The sequence below is a fragment of the Bufo bufo genome, chromosome 4, assembly GCF_905171765.1.
Source record: "Bufo bufo chromosome 4, aBufBuf1.1, whole genome shotgun sequence".
Taxonomy (NCBI): domain Eukaryota; kingdom Metazoa; phylum Chordata; class Amphibia; order Anura; family Bufonidae; genus Bufo; species Bufo bufo.
The window spans coordinates 252,348,019-252,375,753 of NC_053392.1; the positions used below are offsets into that span (position 1 = coordinate 252,348,019).

At 43.6% G+C, this 27,735-nt stretch overlaps 1 long non-coding RNA gene across 1 annotated transcript; it reads left to right on the top strand.

The window, feature by feature from the left end:
- The first annotated feature begins 9,404 nt into the window (after positions 1-9,404).
- LOC120996911 lies at positions 9,405-27,609 on the top strand. Its single transcript, XR_005777976.1, has 3 exons — positions 9,405-9,515; positions 26,527-26,575; positions 26,812-27,609. It is a non-coding gene; the product is annotated as an uncharacterized LOC120996911 (long non-coding RNA).
- Positions 27,610-27,735: the final 126 nt, after the last annotated feature.

Below are 27,735 nucleotides of genomic sequence, written 5' to 3' on the forward strand. Positions count from 1 at the left end.
TGAGTGCAAGTCTCAAAGAGCTGACATAGTTTTTCTACAGGAGACCCACTTTGACCACCAGGGCTCTTTCAAATTTGCGCAATATTTATTCCCTCGTATATATTCTGCTACATCTGGGAGGAAGTCGGCAGGTGTTGCCATTCTCATATCAGCCGATTGCCCCTTACAAGTGGAAGACGCCATTATTGACCCTGCTGGCAGGTATATTATACTAAAGGCCACACTCAATGGCAGTCCACATGTACTGTGCAATCTATACGCCCCGAATACTGCTCAAATCCCCTTCCTTAACAAGGTGTTTTTGAAATTATCTAGGTTACTCCCAGCTGCGTTACTAATAGGGGGAGACTTTAATCTCTCTTTTTCCGAACGCTTAGATAGATTAACCCTCCAGAATAGACCGCCCACTAGAGATCAATGTCGAAACTCGCGTCTTTTTAGGCGCCTCATTCGAAAATTCGAACTGTACGACCTGTGGAGAATTAACTATCCCACTGCAAAAATATTTTCTTTTTTCTCCCATCCACATAATACGCATTCCCGTATAGATTATTTTTTTGGTAATGTCCCAATTTTAAGGATGCTTGCAGACGCTGACATAGGGCCTATATCATGGTCTGACCATGCCCCAGTTTCGGCGAAGTGACGGTGCAATAGTATATGACCCAGAGGTCATCTCTAACTTATTCTATGACTATTACAGGGCGCTTTACTCTATCCCCCAACAACTTCCAATTGACCCGGGGCGAAGTCGGCTCCTCCTGGATTCCTTTCTTTCTAAATGCAATCTTCCTCAGTTGTCTGGAGAAGCTCTTGCCTCATTGAACACTCCTATTACTGTAGAGGAATTGCAGGAAGTACTGAAACAATTGCCCAATAATAAAGCCCCTGGGCCTGATGGTCTGCCATACATTTATTATACAACATTTTCCAACATTCTTAAACCGCATATGACACTATTGTTCAACTCTTTTTTACAAGGGTCCCCAATACCCACTTCAATGTCACACTCCTATATAACTTTGATACCTAAACCAGGTAAAGACCCCCTAGAATGTGAAAATTACAGACCCATTGCACTTCTTAATTCGGATTTAAAAATTTTCACGAAAACTTTGGCTAACCGACTTTCAGACTGGTTACCCCAACTGATCCATAAAGATCAAGTGGGCTTTGTCCGAGACCGACAGGGCGGAGACAATACAAGGCGGACCATTGATCTAATTGACATCATGAATAGACGCCGGGACTCAGCTCTATTGCTAAGTCTTGACGCGGAGAAAGCGTTTGATCGCTTAGGGTGGCCTTTTATGTTCTCTGCCATGGAGGCCTTTGGTTTGAGAGGCCCTTTCCTTACAGCCCTCCATGTTCTTTATGCCCAACCCACAGCGACGGTGAAAATGAAGCATGCCCATTCCTTACCTTTCCCTATAAAAAATGGTACGCGTCAAGGATGTCCGCTATCCCCTTTGCTTTTTGTTCTTTGCATAGAACCCTTGGCGGCGGCCATACGTTCTCACCCTGATATCCATGGGATTAAAGTGAATGCGGTTGAATTCAAACTCTCACTATTTGCTGACGATATTTTACTAACATTAACTGACTTGCATATCTCGCTCCCCAACCTTTTTAAATTACTAGAGACTTATGGTAGATTGTCTGGTTATAAAATTAATGCCACAAAAACGGAAGCTCTTCCCCTTAACCTTCCTCCTGATAATTTGACCACCTTAAAATCTAGCTTTCACTTTCAATGGACGGAAACGTCGCTGAGGTATTTGGGGGTAAATTTAACCCCTACATACTCCTCGTTATACGCTCAAAATTTTCCATCTACGTTCCGAGAACTGAAAACCTTGCTGATTAAATGGATGCCTCTTCCCATCTCCCTATTGGGCCGTATAGCGTCAGTCACGATGAATATTTTGCCTAAATTACTGTATTTGTTTGAAACTCTCCCAATTCCTGTTCCAGAGAAGGAACTGCGCAATTTTCAGTCATGTATGCTTAAGTTCATCTGGAATGGGAAGAGGCATCGCATAGATTGCTCAATTTTAATGTCACCTAAAACTCAGGGAGGGCTGGCAGTTCCAGAAGTTCCAACCTTAGAAGATTGCCAGCCAGGTCCAACATATATGCGTATTCTAGATGGATGGAAATAGAGAAGTTGTGGATAGCCCCTGTGCATCCGAATTCACTCATCTGGTATTCCCCACAGCCCTCGTTTAGACCAGAGCTATTAGGCCCCATGTCCTTTACCTGTAACATATGGTCGAGATGTAACAGACTGTTTTCACTTGCGTCGGAAAAATCTTCAATGATCTCCTTTCTGTCTAATCCATTATTTAAGTTAGGAACGCACACAGCCTTTCTTAAAACATGGTTTCCCAAGAAACTGTTCAGATTTGCAGATGTTGTAAACTATAAGTCTCTGGGCTTTTTATCATTTGATGAGATACGATCCTTGCATCAACTGCCGGAGTCCTCTAGGTTTCAATATATACAGATATGCCATTTTTTTTCGGACCTCTTTCACTCAATGAAAGTGTCAACCCCTACACCATTTGAGAAACTGTGTAAGCTGACAGTTACAACGCGGGGTCTCATCTCAGATATTTATCTTATCCTATCATCCTCCTCTGTTATTCACTCCTATATGACTAAATGGGAAACAATTCTTGGCTACCCTATAGCGCATGCAGAGTGGAAACAGATATGGGAACGGGCAGCGAAGTCGTCTTCATGTATTACACATAGGGAAAACACATATAAAGTGCTTATGTTTTGGTATCATACACCACAGCTATTACAGCACTTTAGCCAAGATATCTCTGATAGATGTTGGAGATGTATGACAGGTGAGGGGACTCATATTCATATTTTTTGGGTATGTCCTGTGATTGAGCCTTTTTGGAGAATGGTGGGGTCGGTCCTCTTTCAACTCCTCGCAATTCAATTTCCTTTTACACCTCTTTTTTACTTATTGAATATGGCAAAAATGTCATTAAAGAAACAATTCCTGCTTCTAGTCCTTCAGGTGTTAACGGGAGCTAGACGCCTAATTGCGGGGTTTTGGTTGAGAACAAACGCGCCTACCCGACTGGACCTCATCCACAGTGTGATGGAGGTTAGGAAAATGGAATACCTAACTGCATGCATTACTAATTCAGTTGATGGATTTACAAAGGTCTGGCAGACATGGGATGACACTTTTGATCATTTACAATAAGGGCCCTCTGAACATTAGTTTTTCTTTCCCCCCTTTTTTTTCTCTCTCCCCTCATGTGTCGTGTCGTTGTCATTGTTTTGTGTCTTTCTGGTACCTACTCTCACTGTGACCATTGGCTTCTGATACAAAATGTATGTTTTATATACCAATATACATTCCTGATATTGATGATATGCAATATGACATTGTACCTGTGTTACTTTTCATTGATATGCAGTATGACATTGTACCTGTATTACTTTTCATTGCTAAAAATTAATAAAATAAACAATTATATAAAAAAAAGATCCACTTGAATGTAGCTCATATAGGCCCATTGCACTATTAAATGTGGACTATAAAATTCTCACAAGAATATTAGCCACCCGACTCAATCAGGCGATTCTGTCATTAGTTCACCAGGACCAGATGGGATTCATGCCGGGGAAGTCAACCACTGAGAATATTAGAAGGGTGCAAGCAGTTACCCAGATTGGCTACTCTATGGACCTAGACGAGGCCTTGGCATCTCTGGATGCAGCCAAGCCGTTTGACTCTATTGAATGGGCATACCTTCATGGGTGCCACCGGAACTTTGGGTTTGGTCCTCAATTTCTCAGGTGGATCTCTATTCTGTACTCAAGCCCAGTGAGCAGGTTATTAGTGAATGGAGAACTGTCTGACAGCTTTTTTTCTACATAGAGCAGCGGTTCTCCACCTAGGGGTCGCGACCCCTTTGGGGGTCGATCGGCCCTTTCCGGGGGGTCGCCTGAGGCTTCCTATTGTGGGTCCAGGCCTGTCGCTAACAGACAGGCAAAACAAGCAATTGCTTGGGGCCCCGAGCTGGCCCTGGGCCAAGCAGAGCCGGTGCTTGTTTTGCGGCTGAGTAACTCAGAAGATCCGATGGTATATTCTAACCCCCAAGCGTTCCCATGGTAACGGGGACGCTTGCCTGGGGGTTAGAATATACCATCGGATCTGAGTTTTACGAGCTCAGTGAGAACGTAAAAACTCAAATCCGATGGTATATTCTAACCCCCAGGCGTTCCCATGGTGACAGGGACGCTTGCCTGGGGGTTAGAATATACAGGGCCACGCCGCTCACAGCAGTATATTTATAAACTAATCAGTAACTACTTTAACTTTAATCATTGCTCATTGCTGAGATCTTTACTTGGATTATAATTTATTTGGATATGGGATATCTTACTTTGTCTTAGCTCCGGTAATAGCAGGCAGTGCGGGGGGCGGCGCTCACTCACTGACGTCACGCGCCTGCTCCTCCCACTAGGCGGCGCAGGCGCGTGACGTCAGTGAGCGAGCGCCGCCCCCCGCACTGCCTGCTATCACCGGAGCTAAGACAAAGTAAGATATCCCATATCCAAATAAATTATAATCCAAGTAAAGATCTCAGCAATGAGCAATGATTAAAGTTAAAGTAGTTACTGATTAGTTTATAAATATACTGCTGTGAGCGTCGGGGAGGGAGATCTGTGGATGGCACTGTAGGGGGATCTGTGGATGGCAGTGCCATCCACAGATCCGCCTACAGTGCCATCCACAGATCCCCCCCCTAAACAGTGCCATCCACAGATCCCCCCTCCCCTAAACAGTGCCATCATGGCACTGTTTAGGGGAGGGGGATCTGTGGATGGCACTGTTTAGGGGGGATCTGTAGATGGCACTGTTTAGGGGGGATCTGTAGATGGCACTGTTTAGGGGGGATCTGTGGATGGCACTGTTTAGGGGGGAGATCTGTGGATGGCACTGTTTAGGGGGGAGATCTGTGGATGGCACTGTTTAGGGGGGAGATCTGTGGATGGCACTGTTTAGGGGGGGAGATCTGTGGAAGGCACTGTTTAGGGGAGGGGAATCTGTGGATGGCACTGTTTAGGGGGGATCTGTGGATGGCACTGTTTAGGGGGGATCTGTGGATGGCACTGTTTAGGGGGGAGATCTGTGGATGGCACTGTTTAGGGGGGATCTGTGGATGGCACTGTTTAGGGGGGAGATCTGTGGATGGCACTGTTTAGGGGAGGGGGGATCTGTGGATGGCACTGTTTAAGGGGGATCTGTGGATGGCACTGTTTAGGGGAGGGGGGATCTGTGGATGGCACTGTTTAGGGAGGATCTGTGGATGGCACTGTTTAGGGGGGATCTGTGGATGTCTTTGTGATTAATTACTCTGCTTTATTTATGTTCAATTTGTAGCAATAAAAATACATCCTGCATATCAGATATTTACATTACAATTCATAACAGTAGCAAAATTAGTTATGACGTAGCAAGGAAAAAAATGTAATGGTTGGGGGTCACCACAACATGAGGAACTGTATTAAGGGGTCACGGCTTTAGAAAGGTTGAGAACCACTGACATAGAGGAACACGACAGGGCTGCCCCCTATCCCCGTTACTATTCGCCCTGGCAGTTGAATCACTAGCTATCAGAGTGAGGAGGAGTGATAATATTTGTGGCATAAGACTAGAAAAAAAGAGAGGTGCTCAATGGGTTATACGCAGATGACATTATCTTATACCTGTCATCTTCAAACACCTCTCTACACAATGCAGTGACTCTGATAGACGAATTTGGAAAATACTCCGGCTTACAGATCAACTGGGAGAAGTCAGTATATATTTCCCTACGCAAAGCACAGTGGTCAGTGGGAGAAGTCCGTCTATATGTCCCTACGCAAGGCACAGTGGTCAGGCCCAAAGCACATGGCGGGATTGAAAGTAGTAGATACGTTCAGATATCTGGGTGTCAACATAACTAGACAACATTCTCTTGCATTGTCTCTTAAAGGGTTTCTATCACTTCGTTTCACCTATTTAGCTTTCAGACACTAGCGATCCGCTAGTGTCTGCTTTATCTAACCATCCTAATATAAGAGCTTATTGTCCTGCCGTTTAGCTAAAAAAATAACTTATATAGATATGCAAATGAGCCTCTAGGTGCTATGGGGGCGTCATTAGCACCTAGAGGCTCCGTCTACCTTAACAAACTGCCGCCGCCCAGCGCGTCCCTCCAGCCCGCCCATCTCCAGCTCGCCCATCTCCAGCTGAAGCGATCCTCTCCGTGCGCGTCTCTGTTCTGCGCATGCGCAGTGAATGTCTGATCGCTTCCCTGCTCAGACATCTCCACTGCGCCTGTTCGTCGGAGCACTATGACGTCATCGGCGCAGGCGCAGTGGAGATGTCTGAGCAGGGAAGCGATCAGATATTCACTGCGCATGCGCCGAATACGAGGAGCATCGCATTCCGGAGGAGATGGGCGGGCTGGAGGGACGCGCTGGGCGGCGGCAGTTTGTTAAGGTAGACGGAGCCTCTAGGTGCTAATGACGCCCCCATAGCACCTAGAGGCTCATTTGCATATCTATATAAGTTATTTTTTTAGCTAAACGGCAGGACAATAAGCTCTTATATTAGGATGGTTAGATAAAGCAGACACTAGCTGATCGCTAGTGTCTGAAAGCTAAATAGGTGAAACGAAGTGATAGAAACCCTTTAACATTCATCCCCTAATCACACATATACGGGATAAATTCAAAACCTGGAAGTCACTCCCCTTGTCAGTGGCAGGACGCATTAACCTAATAAAAATATCACACTCCCTAAGGCCTTATATGCTCTACAACACTCGGAGGTACCCATTCCAAAGTCAGTCTTTAAAGAACTGGACTCCATGACCAGAGTCTTTATTTGGGTTAACTCCCGATTCAAATTGAGCCTAGAAACATTAAGACAAACAAAGACTGAGAAAGGCATGGCACTTACGGATTACCGCCTATATTACCTAGCAGGGCAATTACGCCTCTTTCATACTTGGTACACCACTGAGGAGCTACCCATCTAGGAGTACTTCCTGAAACACTACCTGGGAGTCCATACCCTGTGGTCGGTCCTGGAGACTTTCCCCAGGGCCCAAAAATCGCTACTTCCTATACACAAACTAGCCCAGCGTGGCTGGAGGGAAACCAAACTAACGACTCGGTTTACTGATGTCATCTCTGAAACACCACTATGGCACACCTGTAATGACCGACGTAACGCACAGGGAGGAAAAAAGGGAAAGCCCTGCCCAAGGGAGAGGGAAAGGTGGTGACCCCTAACTCACCTTGCGGCTGGCACCTGACTGCCCTGACGTGCGATCACGTGCCTAAACCCTGGCTTTCCCTAAAATGAGCCCTAGATAGTGAACGGGCCGGTGGGATCGCTAGTCCGCCCCACTATCACTAAGAGGGAAACACCAGGGAGAGGACAGACAAAACAGACAAACACATACACCCAGGTGGGCGATCACAATAGACCACAAAGGTCCAACAGGGATCCGGAGGGTAGCGTTCTGGACCAACTACCAGAGAACGCAGCAACACAGCTCCAGAAGGTCAGAATAGATGTCCAGGCAGGAAGCTCTATCTCTGGCAACCATAGAAGTGTGAGAGAGGAATATAAGGAGATTTGGGAGTGCTGGACAAGGAACAGCTGAGGAGAAGGAGCTACGGATCCCTGAGTGAGCCAAAAGGGTTTGCAAAGCAAACCCAGAAAGCTACCATAAGGAAAACAGCCCTATCTTAAATAGAGCGTGCAGCCAACCGCTGCGACTTCCTGACCCCGGGTATAACGGAGTCAGGCGTGGTTCTCGATACCCTCGTGACAACACCAATCCCTATTACACATACAGGTGGTTATAGGAGCAGAGAGATGGAAAGCGGCTGGGATGCGATGCTTGGGGGATGTATATGATCAGGGAGTACTCCTAGCATTCTCAGACCTGATGCAAAAGTTTGAAATACCCAGATCTATGTTTTTTCATACCTGCAACTCAGATCTGCCCTACAGGCTACGTATCCAGACCCCAACACAAAATTTTCCCAATATCCACTTATAGGTGTTGTTAAAACCCAAGGGCCCAGAGGTCTAATCTGCTCCGAGCAAAAATCGCTTGCTGCTCCCCTGAAGGTGATAGATAAATGGAAAAGACAGATACCCACACTCACAGATGAATCAATAACAGATTTATTAGAGTCATATTTACAGGTATCACCAGAAATCAACAATAAATTAATTCAGCTCTACATTATTCATCAAACATATTTCACACCGATTAGATTATGTAGAATGGGAAGGTCGTCCTCTACGGCATGCCCAAGATGTGGGAAAATGGAGGCAGATTTTTCGCATATGATGTGGGAATGTAGTGCAATTGCTGCCTTCTGGACTAGGGTGACTACTTTTCTTTCAGACCTGCTGCCTGTTTAGGTCACATGCACTCCAGATCTGTGTCTCTTGGGAATAATGGAAGAAGATCGATGGGATCACTATTTGTCTATTCTTCTGCGGGAATCGCTGTTCCTGGCACGCAAATGTATAGCTTTGACGTGGTACAGCCCAAATGTGCCAACCTTAAGCATGTGGAAAACACAAATGTGCCAACCTTAGGCATGTGGAAAACACAAATAAATTAGATCTTACCCTATATTTCTTTGGTATACAAACACCGCAACAGACCTCAGAAGTTTGACAGGGTCTGGGGCGTATGGTACAGATCTCCACACACACTGTATTCCGTATCAAGAATGAGCCAGGCTTTGTAAAATGCCTATAATCCCTCCTGTTCATTCCACTTAAAAGGTATTATTATCTTCATGCATGCTGCTGTCTGCCGAAATTGCAAGATATGTGTAACAGTGTACTAGAGTATGTTGAGATATGCAAATTGCTCTACCGACCGTTTCTCACATTGTATGACAGTGTATGTCATTTTTTATTCGTAATAATAAAAGAGTTTAAGAAAGCAATATCTGAGAGGAGGGAATAGGATCTTGTGTTTTGGCTGTGTGCACACATTATGTCAATTTGCTTAAAGTCAATTTAAGTAACTACACTTTAATTTTTGATATGTCATAGGGACAGTGTTGATCGGCAGGGGTCACAGCTCTAAGACACCCACCGATCGCTCGAACGAGGGGTCATAAGCGCTCACCCGAGCGCAGCTTCTCGTGAGACTGTAGACGCTTTCAATAAATTCTATGAGCTCGTCTACAATCTCGCACTCAGCAGCGAGGATAAGCTGCTCTTGGCTGAGCACTTCTGACCCCTTGTTCTAGCTATCGTTGGGGGTCTCAGAGCTGTGACCCCCACTGATCAACACTTCTGATATGTCATATCAAAAATTGAAAAAAAGTTTAATTACTCTTTAAGGGAAAACATCACACCAGGAGGAGAAGACCATTGAGAATGCATCATATCACCGAAAAAGGCAATATTTACTACAAATGTATGGTAAAACACCGGCTCCCAGCAGGTTAGTATTTTATGGGATGAACTTAGAAGCTGCTAGACAACTGGACTCTGATCTAGTAGTATGGGAGTGACCAATAGGTTGTTAGCCAGCGTAGTGCACTACAAGTAACCATATCTATATGCAATTATAATACTAATCAACCCCCATGGACAGTGTCGGACTGGGGTACCTAGGGACCACCAGTAAAATTTATTTTGGGGGCCCACCGTACGGATACATTCAAATATAATAAATAATCTAACAAGTTTTTTATATGAACATAAGTGGGTTGATGTGCTGTAAATTGAATATATGTATGTAGTGTACTAAATCTAATGTGTTATGTGCCACTTGTGCAGGGGGTGGGAGACTAGGGGCCCACCTTGCTCAGGGGCCCACCGGGGGATTCCCCTGTACCCCTGTGGGCCAGTCCGAGCCTGCCCATGGATGATAGATGAGTGAATGGATGTTCAGCAGTATTTTGCCCCTGAGCATCTGCTTTGTGGCTTGTCTGCATCCTGCTGGGAACTGGTAAATATGGTGATATGTTGTAAATTTCATATCTTTTTCAGTGAAATGCTTTTCATTCAGAATGCACGCAAGAAAAGCATCAGACTGGCCCACCAGAGTACCACAGGATCCTCTGGTGGGTCCAGGCTCTGATACTATAATGAGCCCCGAAGGTCCAGATCCATATTTATCTATCTATTGTTACACCGGTGATCCATGCCTGCAACAGCTCTGCTACTTAGGGTGGACACGATAGCCACTCCACTCACCCTGTTTCTTCAGCAGTTCCAGCACTCTAACAGTGGATCCAGGCACCTGTGTGTCTATTAGGGATATTCTTCATTGAACCTCACCTCATTCTGCACTATTGGAAAGGTTAACCTCCTTTGGCTCTGTGTGCAGCTACTTCTAATGTGTTATCAGCTCTGCTTTATATTCTGCGCTGTTTGTCTCTCTCTCTCTCTGCCTGAACATTAGGTTTACTACCTTGCTAGATCCTGCAAAGGTTGGTTCACACAGTGCTTACACACCCACTGATCGTTATATCTATGTAATCTATCTCATATCTATCTGCCTTTGTCTATATATCATCTCATATCAATCTTTGTATCTATCTATCTATCTATCTATCTATCTATCTATCCCCCTTAAAGGGAGTCTGTCACCAGCATTTCACTTTTTTAACCCTTCCCACTGCTCTCTATAATGCTTACAGTTAATCAACTGGGGCGGGCGGAGGGTAGGAAGGGGCGGGGGGACGCAATGAAAAGGCTGAGCAAGCAGGGCACCTAAGAGAGTAACGCCGCCCCTGGGCACTTGCGAGCCCTCATTTGCATATCTTATAAAGATCGTTTTTGATGGATTTATAAGAGCAGGAAAGATGCCAGAGGTAACGTTTTGATTAACTGTAAGCATGCTAGAGAGCAGTGGTAAAGGTTAAAAAAGTGAAATGCTGGTGACAGACTCCCTTTAAAGGGAACCTGTCACCGGGATTTTGTGTATAGAGCTGAGGACATGGGTTGCTAGATGGCTGCTAGCACATCCGCAATACCCAATCCCCATAGCTCTGTGTGCTTTTAACCTGAGATGAGTCCTGTCCCTGACTCATCTGAGGGACAGGACTCATCTCAGGTTAATTTGCATATGTATCAAATCGTTTTTTTTACACAATAAAAGCACACAGAGCTATGGGGACTGGGTATTGCGGATGTGCTAGTGGCCATCTAACAACCCATGTCCTCAGCTCTATACACAAAATCCCGGTGACAGGTTCCCTTTAAGTCCTGTGAGCTTATAGGAAGCTGGAGAACCTCTGTACATACAGTACCTACTGTAGCCTCTGACCAAGCAGGTCACCCTCCTGCAAAGGAATGAAAAGCCTCAATAGTGTCTGGTGTTCAAATACAAGGACCATCATTGTGATGTCCACAGTGCCATGATGTCATGTATTCATCTGCATATGCAGCTGCCAATCTGATGCCTTTTAATTGCCTCCCAAACTGAAAACTTCCCACCCATTGGATCCAGTGGATACAATGTGAAAAGAGCCAAAGATCAGTTTTTAGTTACTAGATTGACATCTGTAATAAAAAGCACCTCTTATCTTTAATCTGTCTATTTATCCCATATCTACCTATGCATCCCCCATTGTTTCCTCATAGCAGAGGGATCTGGAGAACTTCTGTACATACTTGCTGTAGCCTCTGACCATGCAAAATGTCCTTATGCAAAGGTCCATGCTTGTGATGTCATGTACTCATTTATCTCGTATCTATCTATTTATGTCTCATATCTACCTAACTCTTATATATCTATATCTCTATAATAATGAATCCCCCAGTGTGTTCTGTGAAATAGAGGAAGCTGGAGATCCTCCATACATACCTGCTGTAGCCTCTGATCACACAGGTTACCCTTCTGTATGGAAATTGGCAGTCCCAATAGTGTCTGGTGTTCTTATACACGGGCCATCATTGTAATGTCATGGAATGCTGTGATATCATGTGCTCATTTGCATATGCAGCTGCCAATCTGTCTTTTAAACTGTGGAAAACCCCCTTTATTGCCTCCCAGACTGACAAATTCCCACCCATTGAAACCTGTCTACGCAATGTGAAAAGAGCCCAAGATCAGCTGTGAGCTACTAGATGGATGTCTGTAATAGTGGCCATACAGTGCAACTCATATCTATGTATCTAACTTATATCTATCTGTCTATCTATCTCAAGGCTTGAGAAAGGACCTGTGATAGGACTGAAATGCTGCTGCTATAAATATGGGTGAATAAATCACTTTTTGCATGTATCTGGAGAGCTGCGGTTTATTTTTGTTTATGGTTATTTGAGTCCTCGGTGGGGATTAAGGACGCTGACACCCATCTTTCATTGTTATAGCCTGTGAGAGTACTGACTGCTAGTTTTGCATGATCCCTCAGTGTTTCCCACTGGTGTCTCTGACCCTGACTGAGACTACTCCAGGATCCTGATGGTTCCCCTGCAGTGAAGTCCAGATCCCTTTATAATGGTTAAAGGGCAAATACCAGGGGACTCCCCTAGGTATAGCCCAAATTCAAACCGGTTGGTTGACATAGTGGTTCTACACCCACTAACTGTTACATCTATCTATATTTCTATCCATGTAATGTGTATGTATGTATCTATCTAATATCTATCCATTTATTTATATCTATCAATCTATCATTCCATCTATCACAGCTATCTATTCCCAATAATGAATCCCTTGAGTGTAAACCTCTGTACATACCTGCTATAGCTTCTGGCCACACAGTTCGCCCTCCTGCAAAGGAACGAACAGCCCCAATAGTGTTTGGTGTTCTTATACAAGGGCCATCATTGTGATGTCATAGAATGCTGTGATATCATGTGCAGGCCCAAGAATAGGCATGTGTACACCACCTACACAGCCCACACATGTGGGACTGCATCACTCCTGCTGGGAAATGCAGGATGTGCTCTAATCATAGGGGGAATGACCTAGGTGAGTATTTGCTGTTTTAAATGTATTAAAGTGTGTTTCCAAGACTTTTAAACTGATGACCTATCCTCTGAAAAAGTCATCAGTTTCTGATGGTGGGGGTCAGACACCCGGGGACCCCGCCGATCAGCTGTTTGAGAAAGCACTGGCTGTTTGAGTAGCACCATGGCCTTCTCTCGGCTCACCAAGTCAGACCTTCCAAGTGTCTCTCTTTTTGACCCAAATTCCTCTGTCCCTCTTTGCTCCTTAAATGCCCCTCTTTTTGATCTGAGGTATAGAATTGCATTATTACATGTACAATATTGATCCGGAAAGTGTTTATCTGGTTCCTATCTATATATTAGATCCTGCCTTGTATATTATTTCATTATTTGATGTAATTTGGACTTTCAAATTTCAATGTTTTCTTAAAAGGACCGCGCTGCACCCGGACAGAGCTGAAAAATCCTCCTTTCCAGATCTCACAGGAATTTCTTGAATATGGGTAAGCGATCAGCTCACTTAAGTACACCTCTCCTCCAGGTAACCTTATGAGAAATCAAGGTGCCACCAATAGTGAAGTACATTCACACGAGGTTCCAACTGCAAGGTTTTTACTATACTTACAAGATGGATAAAATCACATGCGGTGTATACAAATCAATTCACCCGACCTGGGTTTCACTTTGTGAAGCTTCGTCAGGAGTATCTACTACGCCTACCAAGAGGCGGTCTTTATATATCTGCCACTGATAGGCTACACCTTTTTAAAATCATCATAGCTAAAACATCCAAAAAATACATCAAATACATTCATTATACAAATATCACATATAGACCTCCTTTGGGTCACCAAATTATTGGTTATAACGTGAATTATAAATCACCAACATATCTGAACTGCTTCAGACTGATCACATGACATTAAACATAATACCAGTCAAAAAAAAAAAAAAAAAAAAAAAAAGATATAAAATTGTATCAAAACACCATACATGATCGCATGTTTAACACAGAGACAAATAAATCTAAACCAGTTTAAAACCAGCATTCCTATGAATAGCAAAGAAATACATAGGCTCACACAAAATAGCTGGGTAACATGATATTAACAAACTCAGCCATGGCACTCCCAGGGTTAATGTACAAAGTAACCACATACACATCTCTGTGCATGCGGCACTCCCAGGGTTAATAGACAGATTCCCACATACCCATGTCTGGATTAGTTATATCCTATTTGTATAGCATTCTCCTAATCACTACTATCCACCTATTACGGAAGCATATTGGCTTACTCAATAAACCTTAGGGGCTAAACCCTCATTCACGGACAGCCGAAACGTCACCACCCCCTTAGTCAATCATAACCCCTGATCAATCATACCTGATACCGCCCTCCTCCATGCATCACTAACCCAGAAGTCTCACATAGTAGAGTCCCACCAGTGAAGACGTCAGGAGACACGTGGTTCTTCCCAGCCTATAACAAAATGACACGTCATAGGGACACCTCCCAGGTCTCGTAGGACCACCCTTCAGTAGTTGTTTATACACCGTGGAAACGCTACCCCATTCATTCATGGATGGCCACTCCCCACACGATCCTTCTCCACCAATAGCAGAGTCCTTCTCCTGAGGACACTTCCCTCCATCCAGGAATGAATGACGGGCAAAGCGATCCACACGAATGTCTCCAGCCAGCAGCGGTTAGTCCCTCACTACTGCCACGAACCAAGACATGGACAGAGTGGGGATTGCAGAAGACTCTTTCAAGTGAGGCAAGGTTTAAGATCGAATTCTACATTCATCCCTTTTGGCTGCAGGGAATCCATCATGTAGATCTTTCTAATGCTTGATTTTAAAATGCATCGAGACACTGTGGGTCTCAAGTCCCTTTCTGATATTCCGGACATGCTCCTGAACCCTAACTTTCAGCTTACGCATGGTGCGGCCCACATACTGGAGCCCACATGGGCACTCCAGCATGTAGACCACCCCTATGCTTTCACATGTAATACATCCTTTTATTGTATAATCCTGACCCTTCTGATTTGAATGTACATTTTGGGTGTCCCTCTTTCTTTTTTCTTTCTTCCTATTGCGGCACGGCAGACAGAACCCACACCATGTAAACTTACTCCCTTTCCTAATACCCTCCGAATATAGAGAGCTATGCACCAATTTAGTTCGTAGACTTGGTGCCTTTCTGAAAATCACATTGGGATGTTCCAGGATATCCTTCCCCAGCACTGGATCATTTTTCAGGGTTGACCAGTTCTAACTTATTATATTCTTAATATTACCAGCTTGGACATTGTATTGGGTGAGAAAAGAAAAGCGAAAATCTTTCCTTATTCTCCCTCCTGAAGGAGAGGTTCCATTGATTACTGTTTAGACTGTCAATAAAGTCCAAAACACCCTGTCTTCCTCCCCTCTATACAATCAGACAGTCATCAATGAACCTCCTCCAAACAACAAGTTCACCAAAAGCAGTCATTTTATTCAGGACGGGGTTGATGTTTTCTTTCTCCCACGCCCCCATAAAAACATTAGCGAAACTGGGGGCGAATTTCGCCCCCATCGCCGTTCCTGTGCGCTGGAGGTAGTAGTTCTCCTTGTGCCAAAAGTAATTGTGACAGAGGCAGAAGTCTACACAATCGAGGATGAACCTCCCTTGTATCTCTGTCATCAAAGGGTCCTGCCTCAGCTCCTCTGCTATTGGGAGAAAGAAAACATCAACCCCGTTCTAAATAAAATGACTGCTTTTGGTGAACTTGTTGTTTGGAGGAGGTTCATTGATGACTGTCTGATTGTATGGAGGGGAGGAAGACAGGGTCTTTTGGACTTTATTGACAGTCTAAACAGTAATCAATGGAACCTCTCCTTCACAAGTACAGTCAGCAGCAGCATTGATTTCCTTGATTTGACAATCTTTGTGGAGGACAATCACTTGAAGACCAAAACATTATTCAAGGAGACTGACGTCAATGGGTATATAGACACTTCCAGTTGTCACCATGCCCCCTGGTTGAAAAACATACCTAAGGGACAACTTAAAAGGATCCATCGTAATTGCACAAAGTTGGAGGACTTTAGAGCGCAAAGTGAGGTCATCAGTGAATGGTTTCTGGAGAAAGGTTATTGCAGAGAAGATCTAGAGAAATGTAGAGAAGAAGTAGAGAGAGAAAAAACAGGAGAGGGAGCCTCAGGGAGAATAAGGAACACAATGTCCAAGCTGGTAATATTAAGAATATAATAAGGAAGAACTGGTCAACCCTGAAAAATGATCCAGTGCTGGGGAAGGATATCCCGGAACATCCCAATGTGATTTTCAGAAAGGCACCAAGTCTACGAACTAAATTGGTGCATAGCTCTCTATATTCGGAGGGTATTAGGAAAGGGAGTAAGTTTACATGGTGTAGGTTCTGTCTGCCGTGCCGCAATAGGAAGAAAGAAAAAAGAAAGAGGGACACCCAAAATGTACATTCAAATCAGAAGGGTCAGGATTATAAAATAAAAGGATGTATTACATGTGAAAGCATAGGGGTGGTCTACATGCTGGAGTGCCCATGTGGGCTCCAGTATGTGGGCCGCACCATGCGTAAGCTGAAAGTTAGGGTTCAGGAGCATGTCCGGAATATCAGAAAGGGACTTGAGACCCACAGTGTCTCGATGCATTTTAAAATCAAGCATTAGAAAGATCCAAGTGGCCTGTCTTTTGTAGGGATGGAGTTAGTGAAACCGCATTGGCGTGGAGGGAAACAACTACTGAAGGGTGGTCCTACGACACCTGGGAGGCGTCCCTATGACGTGTCATTTTGTTATAGGCTGGGAAGAACCACGTGTCTCCTGACGTCTTCACTGGTGGGACTCTACTATGTGAGACTTCTGGGTTAGTGATGCATGGAGGAGGGCGGTATCAGGTATGATTGATCAGGGTTTATGATTGACTAAGGTGACGTTTCGGCTGTCCGTGAATGAGGGTTTAGCCCCTAAGGTTTATTGAGTAAGGCAATATGCTTCCGTAATAGGTGGATAGTAGTGATTAGGTGAATGCTATACAAATAGGATATAACTAATCCAGACATGGGTATGTGGGAATCTGTCTATTAACTCTGGGAGTGCCGCATGCACAGAGATGTGTATGTGGTTACTTTGTCCATTAACCCTGGGAGTGCCATGGCTGAGTTTGTTAACATCATGTTACCCAGCTATTTTGTGTGAGCCTATGTATTTCTTTGCTATTCATAGGAATGCTGGTTTTAAACTGTCTTTGCTATTTTGTTATATTGATTATGACATCCACACAATTGCTACCTTGTGTGTGATGTCTATTGTGGTACTTGTGGTTCGCTGCGGGCATCCTCCACCGTATGCATTTTTGCTGGGGATCGCCATTAGCAACGGGCCACAAGTGCAGGATTTGCTCCCCTATATATATGCACGACTGCATGTGGGTTTGAGCACCTCCTGCTAATACCACGCTAGTCTTTTCAGTTTGTATATATAGAAATTTTTGGAGGTGTATAAACTCCAATTTAAATGTGCCTATTTTCCATCTACAGGCCACATTTAGGTGCACCTGTGAGGCCTAGGCCTTATTAGCTGGTCTTGAGTGGGACTCGCAGACTCCTCCCTCCTCCCATTGTAAGCATGGACACATGCTGGAGGTAACTGGTGAGTTGTTTGTGAGTCGGCCTCATGCTCCTGTAATTTGCCCACTGGCTCCTGGTATTGCCCATACGGCCCAGTTAGGAGAGTGTTAGGTCCCGGGCTACTTGAGAAACCTTGGCGTGGTGCCCGGGCTTAGACATGTTCTACACCGTAGGACATGTTGACTAATCTCTCAATTTTAAAACCAGTTTGAGGGTTTAGTAAGACCGCAGCGTGCACCTGTCTTTGCTATTTTGTTATATTGTCTCTGTGTTAAACATGCGATCATGTATGGTGTTTTGATACTATTTTATATCTTCTTTTTTTTTTTTGACTGGTATTATGTTTAATGTCATGTGATCAGTCTGAAGCAGTTCAGATATGTTGGTAATTTATAATTCACGCTATAACTAATAATTTGGTGACCCAAAGGAGGTCTATATGTGATATTTGTATAATGAATGTATTTGATGTATTTTTTGGATGTTTTAATGTTTGTATTGAGCCCTTTGAGCTATGATGATTTTAAAAAGGTGTAGCCTATCAGTGGCAGATATATAAAGACTGCCTCTTGGTGGGTGAATTGATGTGTATACACTGCATGTGATTTTATCCATCTTGTAAGTATAATAAAAACCTTGCAGTTGGAACCTCGTGTGAATGTACTTCACTATTGGTGGCACCTTGATTTCTCATAAGGTTACCTGGAGGAGAGGTGTACTTAAGTGAGCTGATCGCTTACCCATATTCAAGAAATTCCTGTGAGATCTGGAAAGGAGGATTTTTCAGCTCTGTCCGGGTGCAGCGCGGTCCTTTTAAGAAAACGTGTCTATAGATGTGAACATTGCCCACTTCACTACTGGAATTCGCAACGCACCGAAAGAAAGGCAACGTACCTAAGGCCATTTTTTTATATTTCATATATATTTTATTTTCAAATTTCAATATTCAGATAATTTGTGCATTATTGTGTGCTACGAAAACTAATTAAAATGTATAAATATGCAGGAAAAATTGATCTTTCACACAATGAACCATGTGTCCCTCTTTTACCATCCAAAAAGTTGGAAGGTATGCCAAGTACAGCACCGTACATTGTACTGTGCTGTGCTTGGTATCGCAGCTTAGCCCTATTCACTTCAAAGGGGCTGACTGCACCTAGACCATGTGACCGATGAACGTTAAGTCACATGGCCTAGGCCCTAGGCTAAGCTGTGAGATGGCCTGCTACTGTGAGCACTGGTGCCTTTTCAAACAGCTGATCGGAGGGGTCCAGGGTGTCAACCCCCACTGATCAGATAGTGATGACCTATCTAGAGGATAGGTCATCAGTTTAAAAGTCTCGGAAAACCCTTTTAACAGCCTGTGGGGGAGGGGGGGGGGGCATAACTGAAAGGGGGACATAACTACTATGAAAGGAGAACAATTGAAACGAGAGGATAACTGCTGTGAAGGGGGCACTACTGAAAGGGGGGCATAACTACTGTGAAGGGGGCACAATGTGGACATAACTACTGTGTGGGGGCACCATGTGGGCATAACTACTGTGAATGAGACACAATGTCGGCATAACTACTGTGAGAGGTGTAATAGTGTAAGGGGGGCATAACTACTGTGAAGGGGGCACAATGTGGGCAAAACTACTGTGAAAGCGGAACTAGTGTAAGAAGGGCATAGCTACTGTGAAAGGGGCACTAGTGTAAGAAGGCTATAGCTACTGTGAAAGGGGCACAATGCGGGCATAACTACTGTAAAAGTGGTACTACTGTAAGGGAGGCATAACTATTGTGAAAGGGGCACAATGTGGGCATAAGTATTGTGTGGGAGCATCATGTGGGAATTACTACTATGTGGAGGCAATAAGGGGGTATAACTACTGTGAAAGGGGCATAACTACTGTGTGAGAGCATAATGTGAGCATTACCACTGTGTGGGAGCACTAAGGGGGCATAACTAGTGTGAAAAGAGCACAATGTGGGCATAACTACTGTGATGGAGACACTACTGTGTGGGGACACAACATGATAATTAGTACTGTGCTTTACTACAAAGGGAGAATAATTACCATGTGGGTGCACTAAGGGGTCTGGACAGGATTGGGTGTGTATAGGCATTGGGCAGATTTAGAGGCATGGCTTAGTATTAAAAAACTTGCTGTGGGGAGGTATGCAAGGATCACTATTGTGATGTCATGGAATGCTGTTTTGTCATGGAATGCTGTGATGTCATGTGCTGGCTTTTAAACTGTGGAAAACCCCTCTCATATCTATCCATCTCATATCCAGCTTTGGACTGGCCCACCAGAGTACCAGTGGATCATCTCGTGGGAGAGAAGAAATATATTTATAGAAGACATACAAAGGGATGGACAAGTGTAGTGAAAAAAGTATTTGCCTCTTCCCAATTTCTTCTCTTTTTGCATATTTGTCCGACTTGGATGTTTCAGATCATCAAAATACTATTAATATTAGACAAAGATAACCCAAATAAACACAAAATGATTTAATTTGTTTCATGATTCATTTTCCAACCCTATCTGTCCCTATGTGAAAAGTAATTGCCCACTTAGCTATTAAATCAAAATGTTAACAAAATTAAATTAATGATTGGGTTATATTTCACTAGTCATACCCAGGCATTATTACTGCCAAACCCATTGAAACGAAATATCACATAAACAGAACCTATAGATGAAGTAAAAGAATGCTCCAGCACCGAAGGGCGTTTTGTACAAAATCCCGTTCTTTATTGAATTCTTCACCGAAAATACAGGTACGGACAGCGACAGTGGCACAGGGACCCACTGTTTCCCACGACCTACGCGTTTCGAACAATATCGTTCTTACTCATGGTCTAAGAAGTAAGAACGATATTGTTCGAAACGCGTAGGTCGTGGGAAACAGTGGGTCCCTGTGCCACTGTCGCTGTCCGTACCTGTATTTTCGGTGAAGAATTCAATAAAGAACGGGATTTTGTACAAAACGCCCTTCGGTGCTGGAGCATTCTTTTACTTCATCTATCTATTGCTGGACTGGCTTGAGTCCGCCCCGTGCACCGTCAATAGGATCGGAAGGTGAGCTGGCTGTAACTCCTTTTTTCATAAACAGAACCTGTCTGGCAATGTGAAGCAGGCTAGAAGTTCTCAAAAAGCAGCCACGTTCTAAAGAGATTCAAGTACAGATGTCAAACAAAATCATTGAAATGTACTGGTCTGGAAAGGGCTACAAAGCCATTGCTAAGGCTCTGGGACTCTGGTGAACCACAGAGAGAGCCATTATCCACAAATGGTGAAAACTGTGAACAATGGTGACCCTTTCCAGGAGTGGCCGACCTACCAAAATCTCACCAAGAGCGCATTGATGACTAAACCAGTAGGTCACAAAAGAACCCAGACGAACATCTAAAGAATTGCAGGCCCATCTTGCCTCAGCTAAGATCAATATACACAAAGGCTCACCTAGCATTTACAAAAACAAATCTAGATGGGTCCATGGGATAAAATCCTGTGGAGTGATTTAACATTCCCCTGACTGAAAGGTAGATCTTTTTGGAAGACATAAGTCCTGTTAACATATGTCATAAAGCTAACACCACATTCCAACATAAGTACATCATACCAACCAATACCAATTGTCTATATCAGAAAATCCTGAAGGAGAATGTCTGCCCATAAGTTCACAGTTGGGTTATGTAGCAAGACAATGATCTGAAGCACACAAGCAAATCCATCTCTGAATGGCTCAAAAAGAAACCAAATGAAGGTTGGAGAGTCCAGAGTCCAAGTCCTTAAAGGGGTTTTCCCATCACAGACAATAGGGACCCGCACCTACACCGAGAACTGAGCAGGGAAAGTCGCCTTCCATTCATTTCTATGGGACAGCCAAAAATAGCCAAGTACTGGCTCGGCTATGCCCCCATTGTCTCTGATGGGAATACCCCTTTAAGCATATGAAAAATTACCAGGAGAATTTAGTTGTGTTCCATTATATGACAAAGAAGCCCTATCCTCCTTTTATAATGTTTGTGATACATGAATCTGTTTTGGCACACAGAACACAAGGTCACTTCTTGCAGCAAAAGCAAGAGAGATAATTCCAAAATACAAGCGTGTTAGGCTACTTTCACACCAGCGTTTTTGCTGGATCCGTCATGGATCAGCAAAAACGCTTCCGTTACTGATAATACAACCATCTGCATCCGTTATGAACGGATCCGGTTGTATTATCTTTAAAATAGCCAAGACAGATCTGTTATGAACTCCATTGAAAGTCAATGGGGGACCGATCCGTTTTCTATTGTGTCCGAGAAAACGGATCCATCCCCAATGACTTATATTGTGAGTCATGATGGATCCGTCTTGCTCCGCACCACATCGCAGACAGAAAAACGTTGTTCTGTCCGCGATGGGGATGCCACCAAATGGAACAGAATGCATTCCGTTTCGTTCAGTTTTGTCCCCATTGACAATGAATGACGGATCTCAATAGCGGAAACGGAAAGCGCAAGTGTGAAAGTAGCCTTATTTTACTGTTAGAAATGTAGTTTATGCTACATGGCCATACTGGAATTAGTAATGGCAGAAAGTATGGTTAGATTTAAAGATGCACCTGTCCTTACACCCTGTAGAAGAAGCTCCCATACTGCTGGAGTCAATCCATCCTTGTAGAGAGTCAGGGTTTTTAATGGGGTTACCCAACGAAAAGTATAACAATGCAATGAATAGAGCATTTCAAATTAAGTATTATTGCAATACAAATTAAATAAACACATTGCCAGTTTTTGTTTATATACATTTTCTTTAGTCTCAGGCAGCGCCCCCTACTGTTTATCCTTCTGGTCCACCTTCACCTGCACACAGAGGTCTAACAGCCTCAGTACCTTCCATGCTCCCTTCACCTATCCTCAGTGCCAATGTACAGAGCTCAAAGTAAAGCGGTCCGCAAACTTTCATTCATTCATGTTTAACTTTGAAATACATAGGAATATATAGGTATATCTTTCTCTAGACGGTGAAGGAAATTTTGGTAGCATTACATATCATATGGGGGTTTATATGGAGGGACTATTTTCTATGCAGGGGAGGAAGTGTTTTACAAGAGCTAGCTGCAATGCATCCTGGGAAATGCAGTTGCTTGATGAGCTGCTGCCCACCCACAGAAAGGAAAGAAAGTCTTCCAGATAAGTGACTGAAAAGGTTTTAAAAAGAGTATTCAATTTCGTGGGATAGCCTCTTAAATTATTAAAGGTAGTACTCTGTGGACATGACTTTCTTGAGCCATAACAATTTTTATTATAGTTTTAGTTATTTTTTTAATTTCTTTTTGGCACATTGAAGAATTAGACATTAAAAGACCTCTGGAAGATACTGACACTTTATTTTTGTATTTCCACTATAACTGGGACATCCAATGGAGCCCTAGTTAGAGGGGAAAATAGTTCCCTGTTGGGGCATTCTGCACAAGCAAAGCTTATCAGGGTCTGCTAAGACCTGCAGCTCACCTACAGTATGCCTCCGAGGCACAGCCACTTCCTGTATTTGCTGCATATCACTCATTGAGCTCTATGTACAGAGCACAGGAGAAGACAGAAGTGGTAATAAACTGCTTCTGTCTTCTCCTCAGGATCCTACAGCCAGGGACCCGACCTGCTCCTTGTAGATTGTAGGAGTGTTTTTCCAGCATTGTACATGTACGGCGCTCCAGGACCAAGCGCCATACAATTAGGGCGCTTGGTCTTAAGTGGGTTAAATTGCAGATTAAGACATGGAGGAATTTATCATGACTGATATTTTAAGTCAGTGCTGCTTCAGTATTTCACGCCAAATTTATCATATGTCACACAGTTTGTTCAATTTGGTACGTCTCTAAACCTATCACTTTTGTCTGGAATGGATACTCCAGTTTTTTATGCAATGCCCCTACTGAAGTGCATTTGCGAAATCTCAGTGATAACTCACCCAATTTTGAAAATGGAGTTTGTGGTGTAAAAAATGAATATACAATATAATACCCTGTGCTGCAGTATATTGCCTCCTATGACAGTACTTTCTACAATGTTATTTGGTACCTCGTGTAAAAAATACTCTTCCTTGAATTAAAATCAGAGCACCATTGTGTACAGATTGACAGAAAGCTTGCTGCGAGTCGTTCATTCACTGCCCTGCAGAATAAAGTTATTACAAGTTAACCCTTATGCACAGGATGGGCGATAACTATTAGAACAGTGGCAGTCATACCGCTGAGACCCCCACCTATCACAAGAATGGGGAACACTTACCCTTCGAGGCCCTCCAAAATAAACGGAGCGGTATGTGAACTGCTGCTCTATTCATCTCTATGGGAAATCCAGATACAGCCGAGTACAGCGTTTGACTATTTCCAGAACTCCTATAGAGATGAATGAAGTGGCAGTGCACATGCCAACCTGCTGCTCTATTTATTTCCAAAGGTACGTGGTCCCCATTCTTGGGATTGGTTATAGTCCAAGGGGTAGGACCCCCACTGATCTAATAGTTATCCCCATTTATTATTCAAGATTCATATTTGGAGTAGGGAAGGAATTTTTCCTCTAATATAGGGTATTATGGATCAACACAGTAATTACATTCACACAACCGTATAATTTTATCTGCATACCTTCCTCTTTGTTTGGACTTTCATGCCTCATTCACACGTCAGTGTTCGGTCAGTGATTTCCACCAGTGATGTTGAGCCAAAACCAGGTGCAGCTCTAAACACAGAACAGGAGCAGATCTTTCCCTTACACCTTATGTCTGTGGAGGCTCCAGTCCTGGTTCACTGACCTTAACACTAATGTGTGAATGAGGCTTTAGTACGGCAAACAACCTCACTTGATTTTCTCAGTCAGAACATCCACTGTGGCCAGGGAGGGAAGGAGTGACTTAAATAGAGCACATCACACATTACACTGATAAGTGCAATGCTCTTCTGTGGACATCTTTATTTAGACCTATCAAGAAAACTATACATCTGTCAAACTGTTATTCTATTTCTACAAATCTACTATTTTGCTAACAAATAACATCTGTCCCTTATAGCAGCAGTAAACTAAATAATAGATTACCTGTCTATATAGGCGTTTTATCTCTCTGTGCTAACTGGTATTAAAGGATGACATTTTGTATTTAATTTTCAATCATATAGAACTGCCGAAATGTAAAACATCCAAAAATGTCTTAAAGGGCTTCTGTCACCCCACAAAACAAATATTTTTTTTTTTTGGATAGTTACATTCCTTATAGCGCGATATAGGAGAATATAATCTTATCACTTACTTTCATGCGGCCGTTTCTTTAGAAAACAAAGTTTTATAATATGTAAATCCGGTCTCTACCAGCAAGTAGGGCGGCTACTTGCTGGTAGCCGCTGCAGAAAACCGCCCCCTCGCCGTGTTGATTGACAGGGCCAGCCGTGATCTCCTCCTCCGGCCGGCCCTGTCAGTATTTCAAAAATCGCGCGCCTCTGTTCATTCGGCGCAGGCGCTCTGAGATGAGGAGGCTTGTCTCCTCAGAACTCCCTCAGTGCGCCTGCGCCGATGACATCACCGAAAGAGAAGACGTCATCGGCGCAGGCGCACTGAGGGAGTTCTGAGGAGACGAGCCTCCTCATCTCAGAGCGCCTGCGCCGAATGAACAGAGGCGCGTGATTTTTGAAATACTGACAGGGCCGGCCGGAGGAGGAGATCACGGCTGGCCCTGTCAATCAACACGGCGAGGGGGCGGTTTTCTGCAGCGGCTACCAGCAAGTAGCCGCCCTACTTGCTGGTAGAGACCGGATTTACATATTATAAAACTTTGTTTTCTAAAGAAACGGCCGCATCAAAGTAAGTGATGAGATTATATTCTCCTATATCGCGCTATAAGGAATGTAACTATCCAAAAAAAAAAAAAAGAGTTTTGTGGGGTGACAGAAGCCCTTTAAAATTGTTTTTTTTTTTTATGAATATTGAGTTTAAAAAAAGATTCCTTTCTGATGGAAGTATATCTTGAACAGGCTGTATAGGACTAACAATACATGCCTTCTTTCTTATACAAACAGTGCCACACCTGCTCATCAGATGGGTCTGAAATTGAAGCTCCATTGCAGTGAATGGTCTGAACTGCAATATCACATGCACCCTAATTCTGGATGCTCCTGTTATGGCAGTGTCAACCAACAGATTTGACTTTGGGCTACTCCTTAGGGCCTTATCCTGGCAGTCCCCTGGTACTCACCCTTTAACCCCTGTACAGAGATCTGGATTTTGCTGTAGGATAACCACAATGCCACTACCTCCTGGAGTAGTTTCTTTATAATTGACATTTAACCCATGGTGGTCAAGACACACCAGCGCAGGGCACCAAGGGATCAGGCAAAATCATAGTCAGGGACAAGCTGAGGTCAGGACAGGCAGAGTACATATATGGTGAATGGTCCGAGGTCAGGTCAGACAGCAGGGGATCAAAATCCAGGAAACGGGAAGAAAGTCGCTACACAGCCAGACAAATGCAACACATTTACAGGATACTAGCAGGCTAGGAACCTATTGCTCAGGCACTCTCCCATAGGGGAAGGTGCCTTAAGTACCCCAAGGTAGCCAGCCATAGGAGCAGATTAGGAGAGGCCTTTCTGGTCTGCGTTGAGGGACAGAGCAACCCTGGCAGCCAGGCCCAACTGAGGTGGAGAGAGCGGGAGGTTGGTCTGCACCACTAGGATACAGAAATCTGGAATTGGTTATTAGAGCAGTGGTAGCCATGGGCCACCACTATAACAGCTCTCTTTAATGTTAAAATATTTTAGTACATACATACTGTATATTAGTAATATTTTATGCCCTTTCATTTTTTTATGATAGATTTTCTATAAGAATTCTGTCATCCATCTTTCCTTATTAGTCTTAAATCCTCCAGGATGAACAGTGCTAGAGGTCCCACCAAGACAGAGGTATGTAATAATGCATATAATTGTGAATATAAATGCATACATGGATGACATCTGAGTAATCCAGCATTTGTAAATGCAAATGGAATAGCCCTAAATGCTTTGTTGCTATTTTACATCTGGGGACTCCAGTATTGGTGCATTATTCTTGAGGGAAGCAGATATCAGTGTTCTGGGGCAAGACACCCATTGAAGATCACAGTATATAATGTATGACATTCACTTGGTGTCCCAAACAGGAACGCTGCTTACCTGTCATTCACTGCCTCTGAACATGTTCTTCCCATGCTGCACTCAGGGAACTCACAGTTGTCATAGATTTCTCCAATGTCCAGCGATGATGAGGGTTTAATTTCATTCCAGGGTAAGAGTCAGAACAGTCTTTTGTGAGTCAGCTTCCATTACCTTTTCATAATTGCAGTAATGGGGCAGTGTTATGTCATTTATTTTTATTAAAGAGGTTTCAAGTTCTGGATACTGATGGCCTAGCCTCAGGATACTGCCAATATCATATTGTGGGGTCCAATTCTCAGCACTCCAACTGATCAGCTGGTTGAAGGGGCCACACCTCTTCATTGTTTGCCTTGGTCTACTTGCAATCCATCTCCAGGGTGGAACAGCTTGGTCTCCTGCTTTAGAAACCTGCACCATTACTAGGTAGGTGTGCAGGTAGACAGTTCCGGTGCATCTGACACACAAGGGCTGTGGTCCCTTCAATCAGCTGATCAGTGGAGATGCCAAGAGTCGGACACCCCTCCACCACAAACTGATGTTGATTGCCTATCCCAAGGAAAAGTGATAAAAATTACAAAAAATAAAAATGTAGGAGGAGATTTATCAAAACTGGTGTAAAGGAAAACTGGTGTAGTTGCCCATAGCAACCAATGAGATTCCACCTTTCATTTTTCACGGGTCCATTGGAAAATGAAAGGTGAAATCTGATTGGTTGCTACGGGCACCTAAGCCAGTTTTCCTTTACACCAATATGATAAATCTCCCCCATAGTTACTATATTAGTACAAGACAATTAATGTGTGGATCTCTCCAGCACATGATCATAACTTAGCAGGTTTTGTCTTTTGAAAAGTTATACAAATTTCCAATATAATTCGTGTATCGCTTCCTCGCAGTTTTTAAGAGTTCCGATTGCTATCACCCAATAC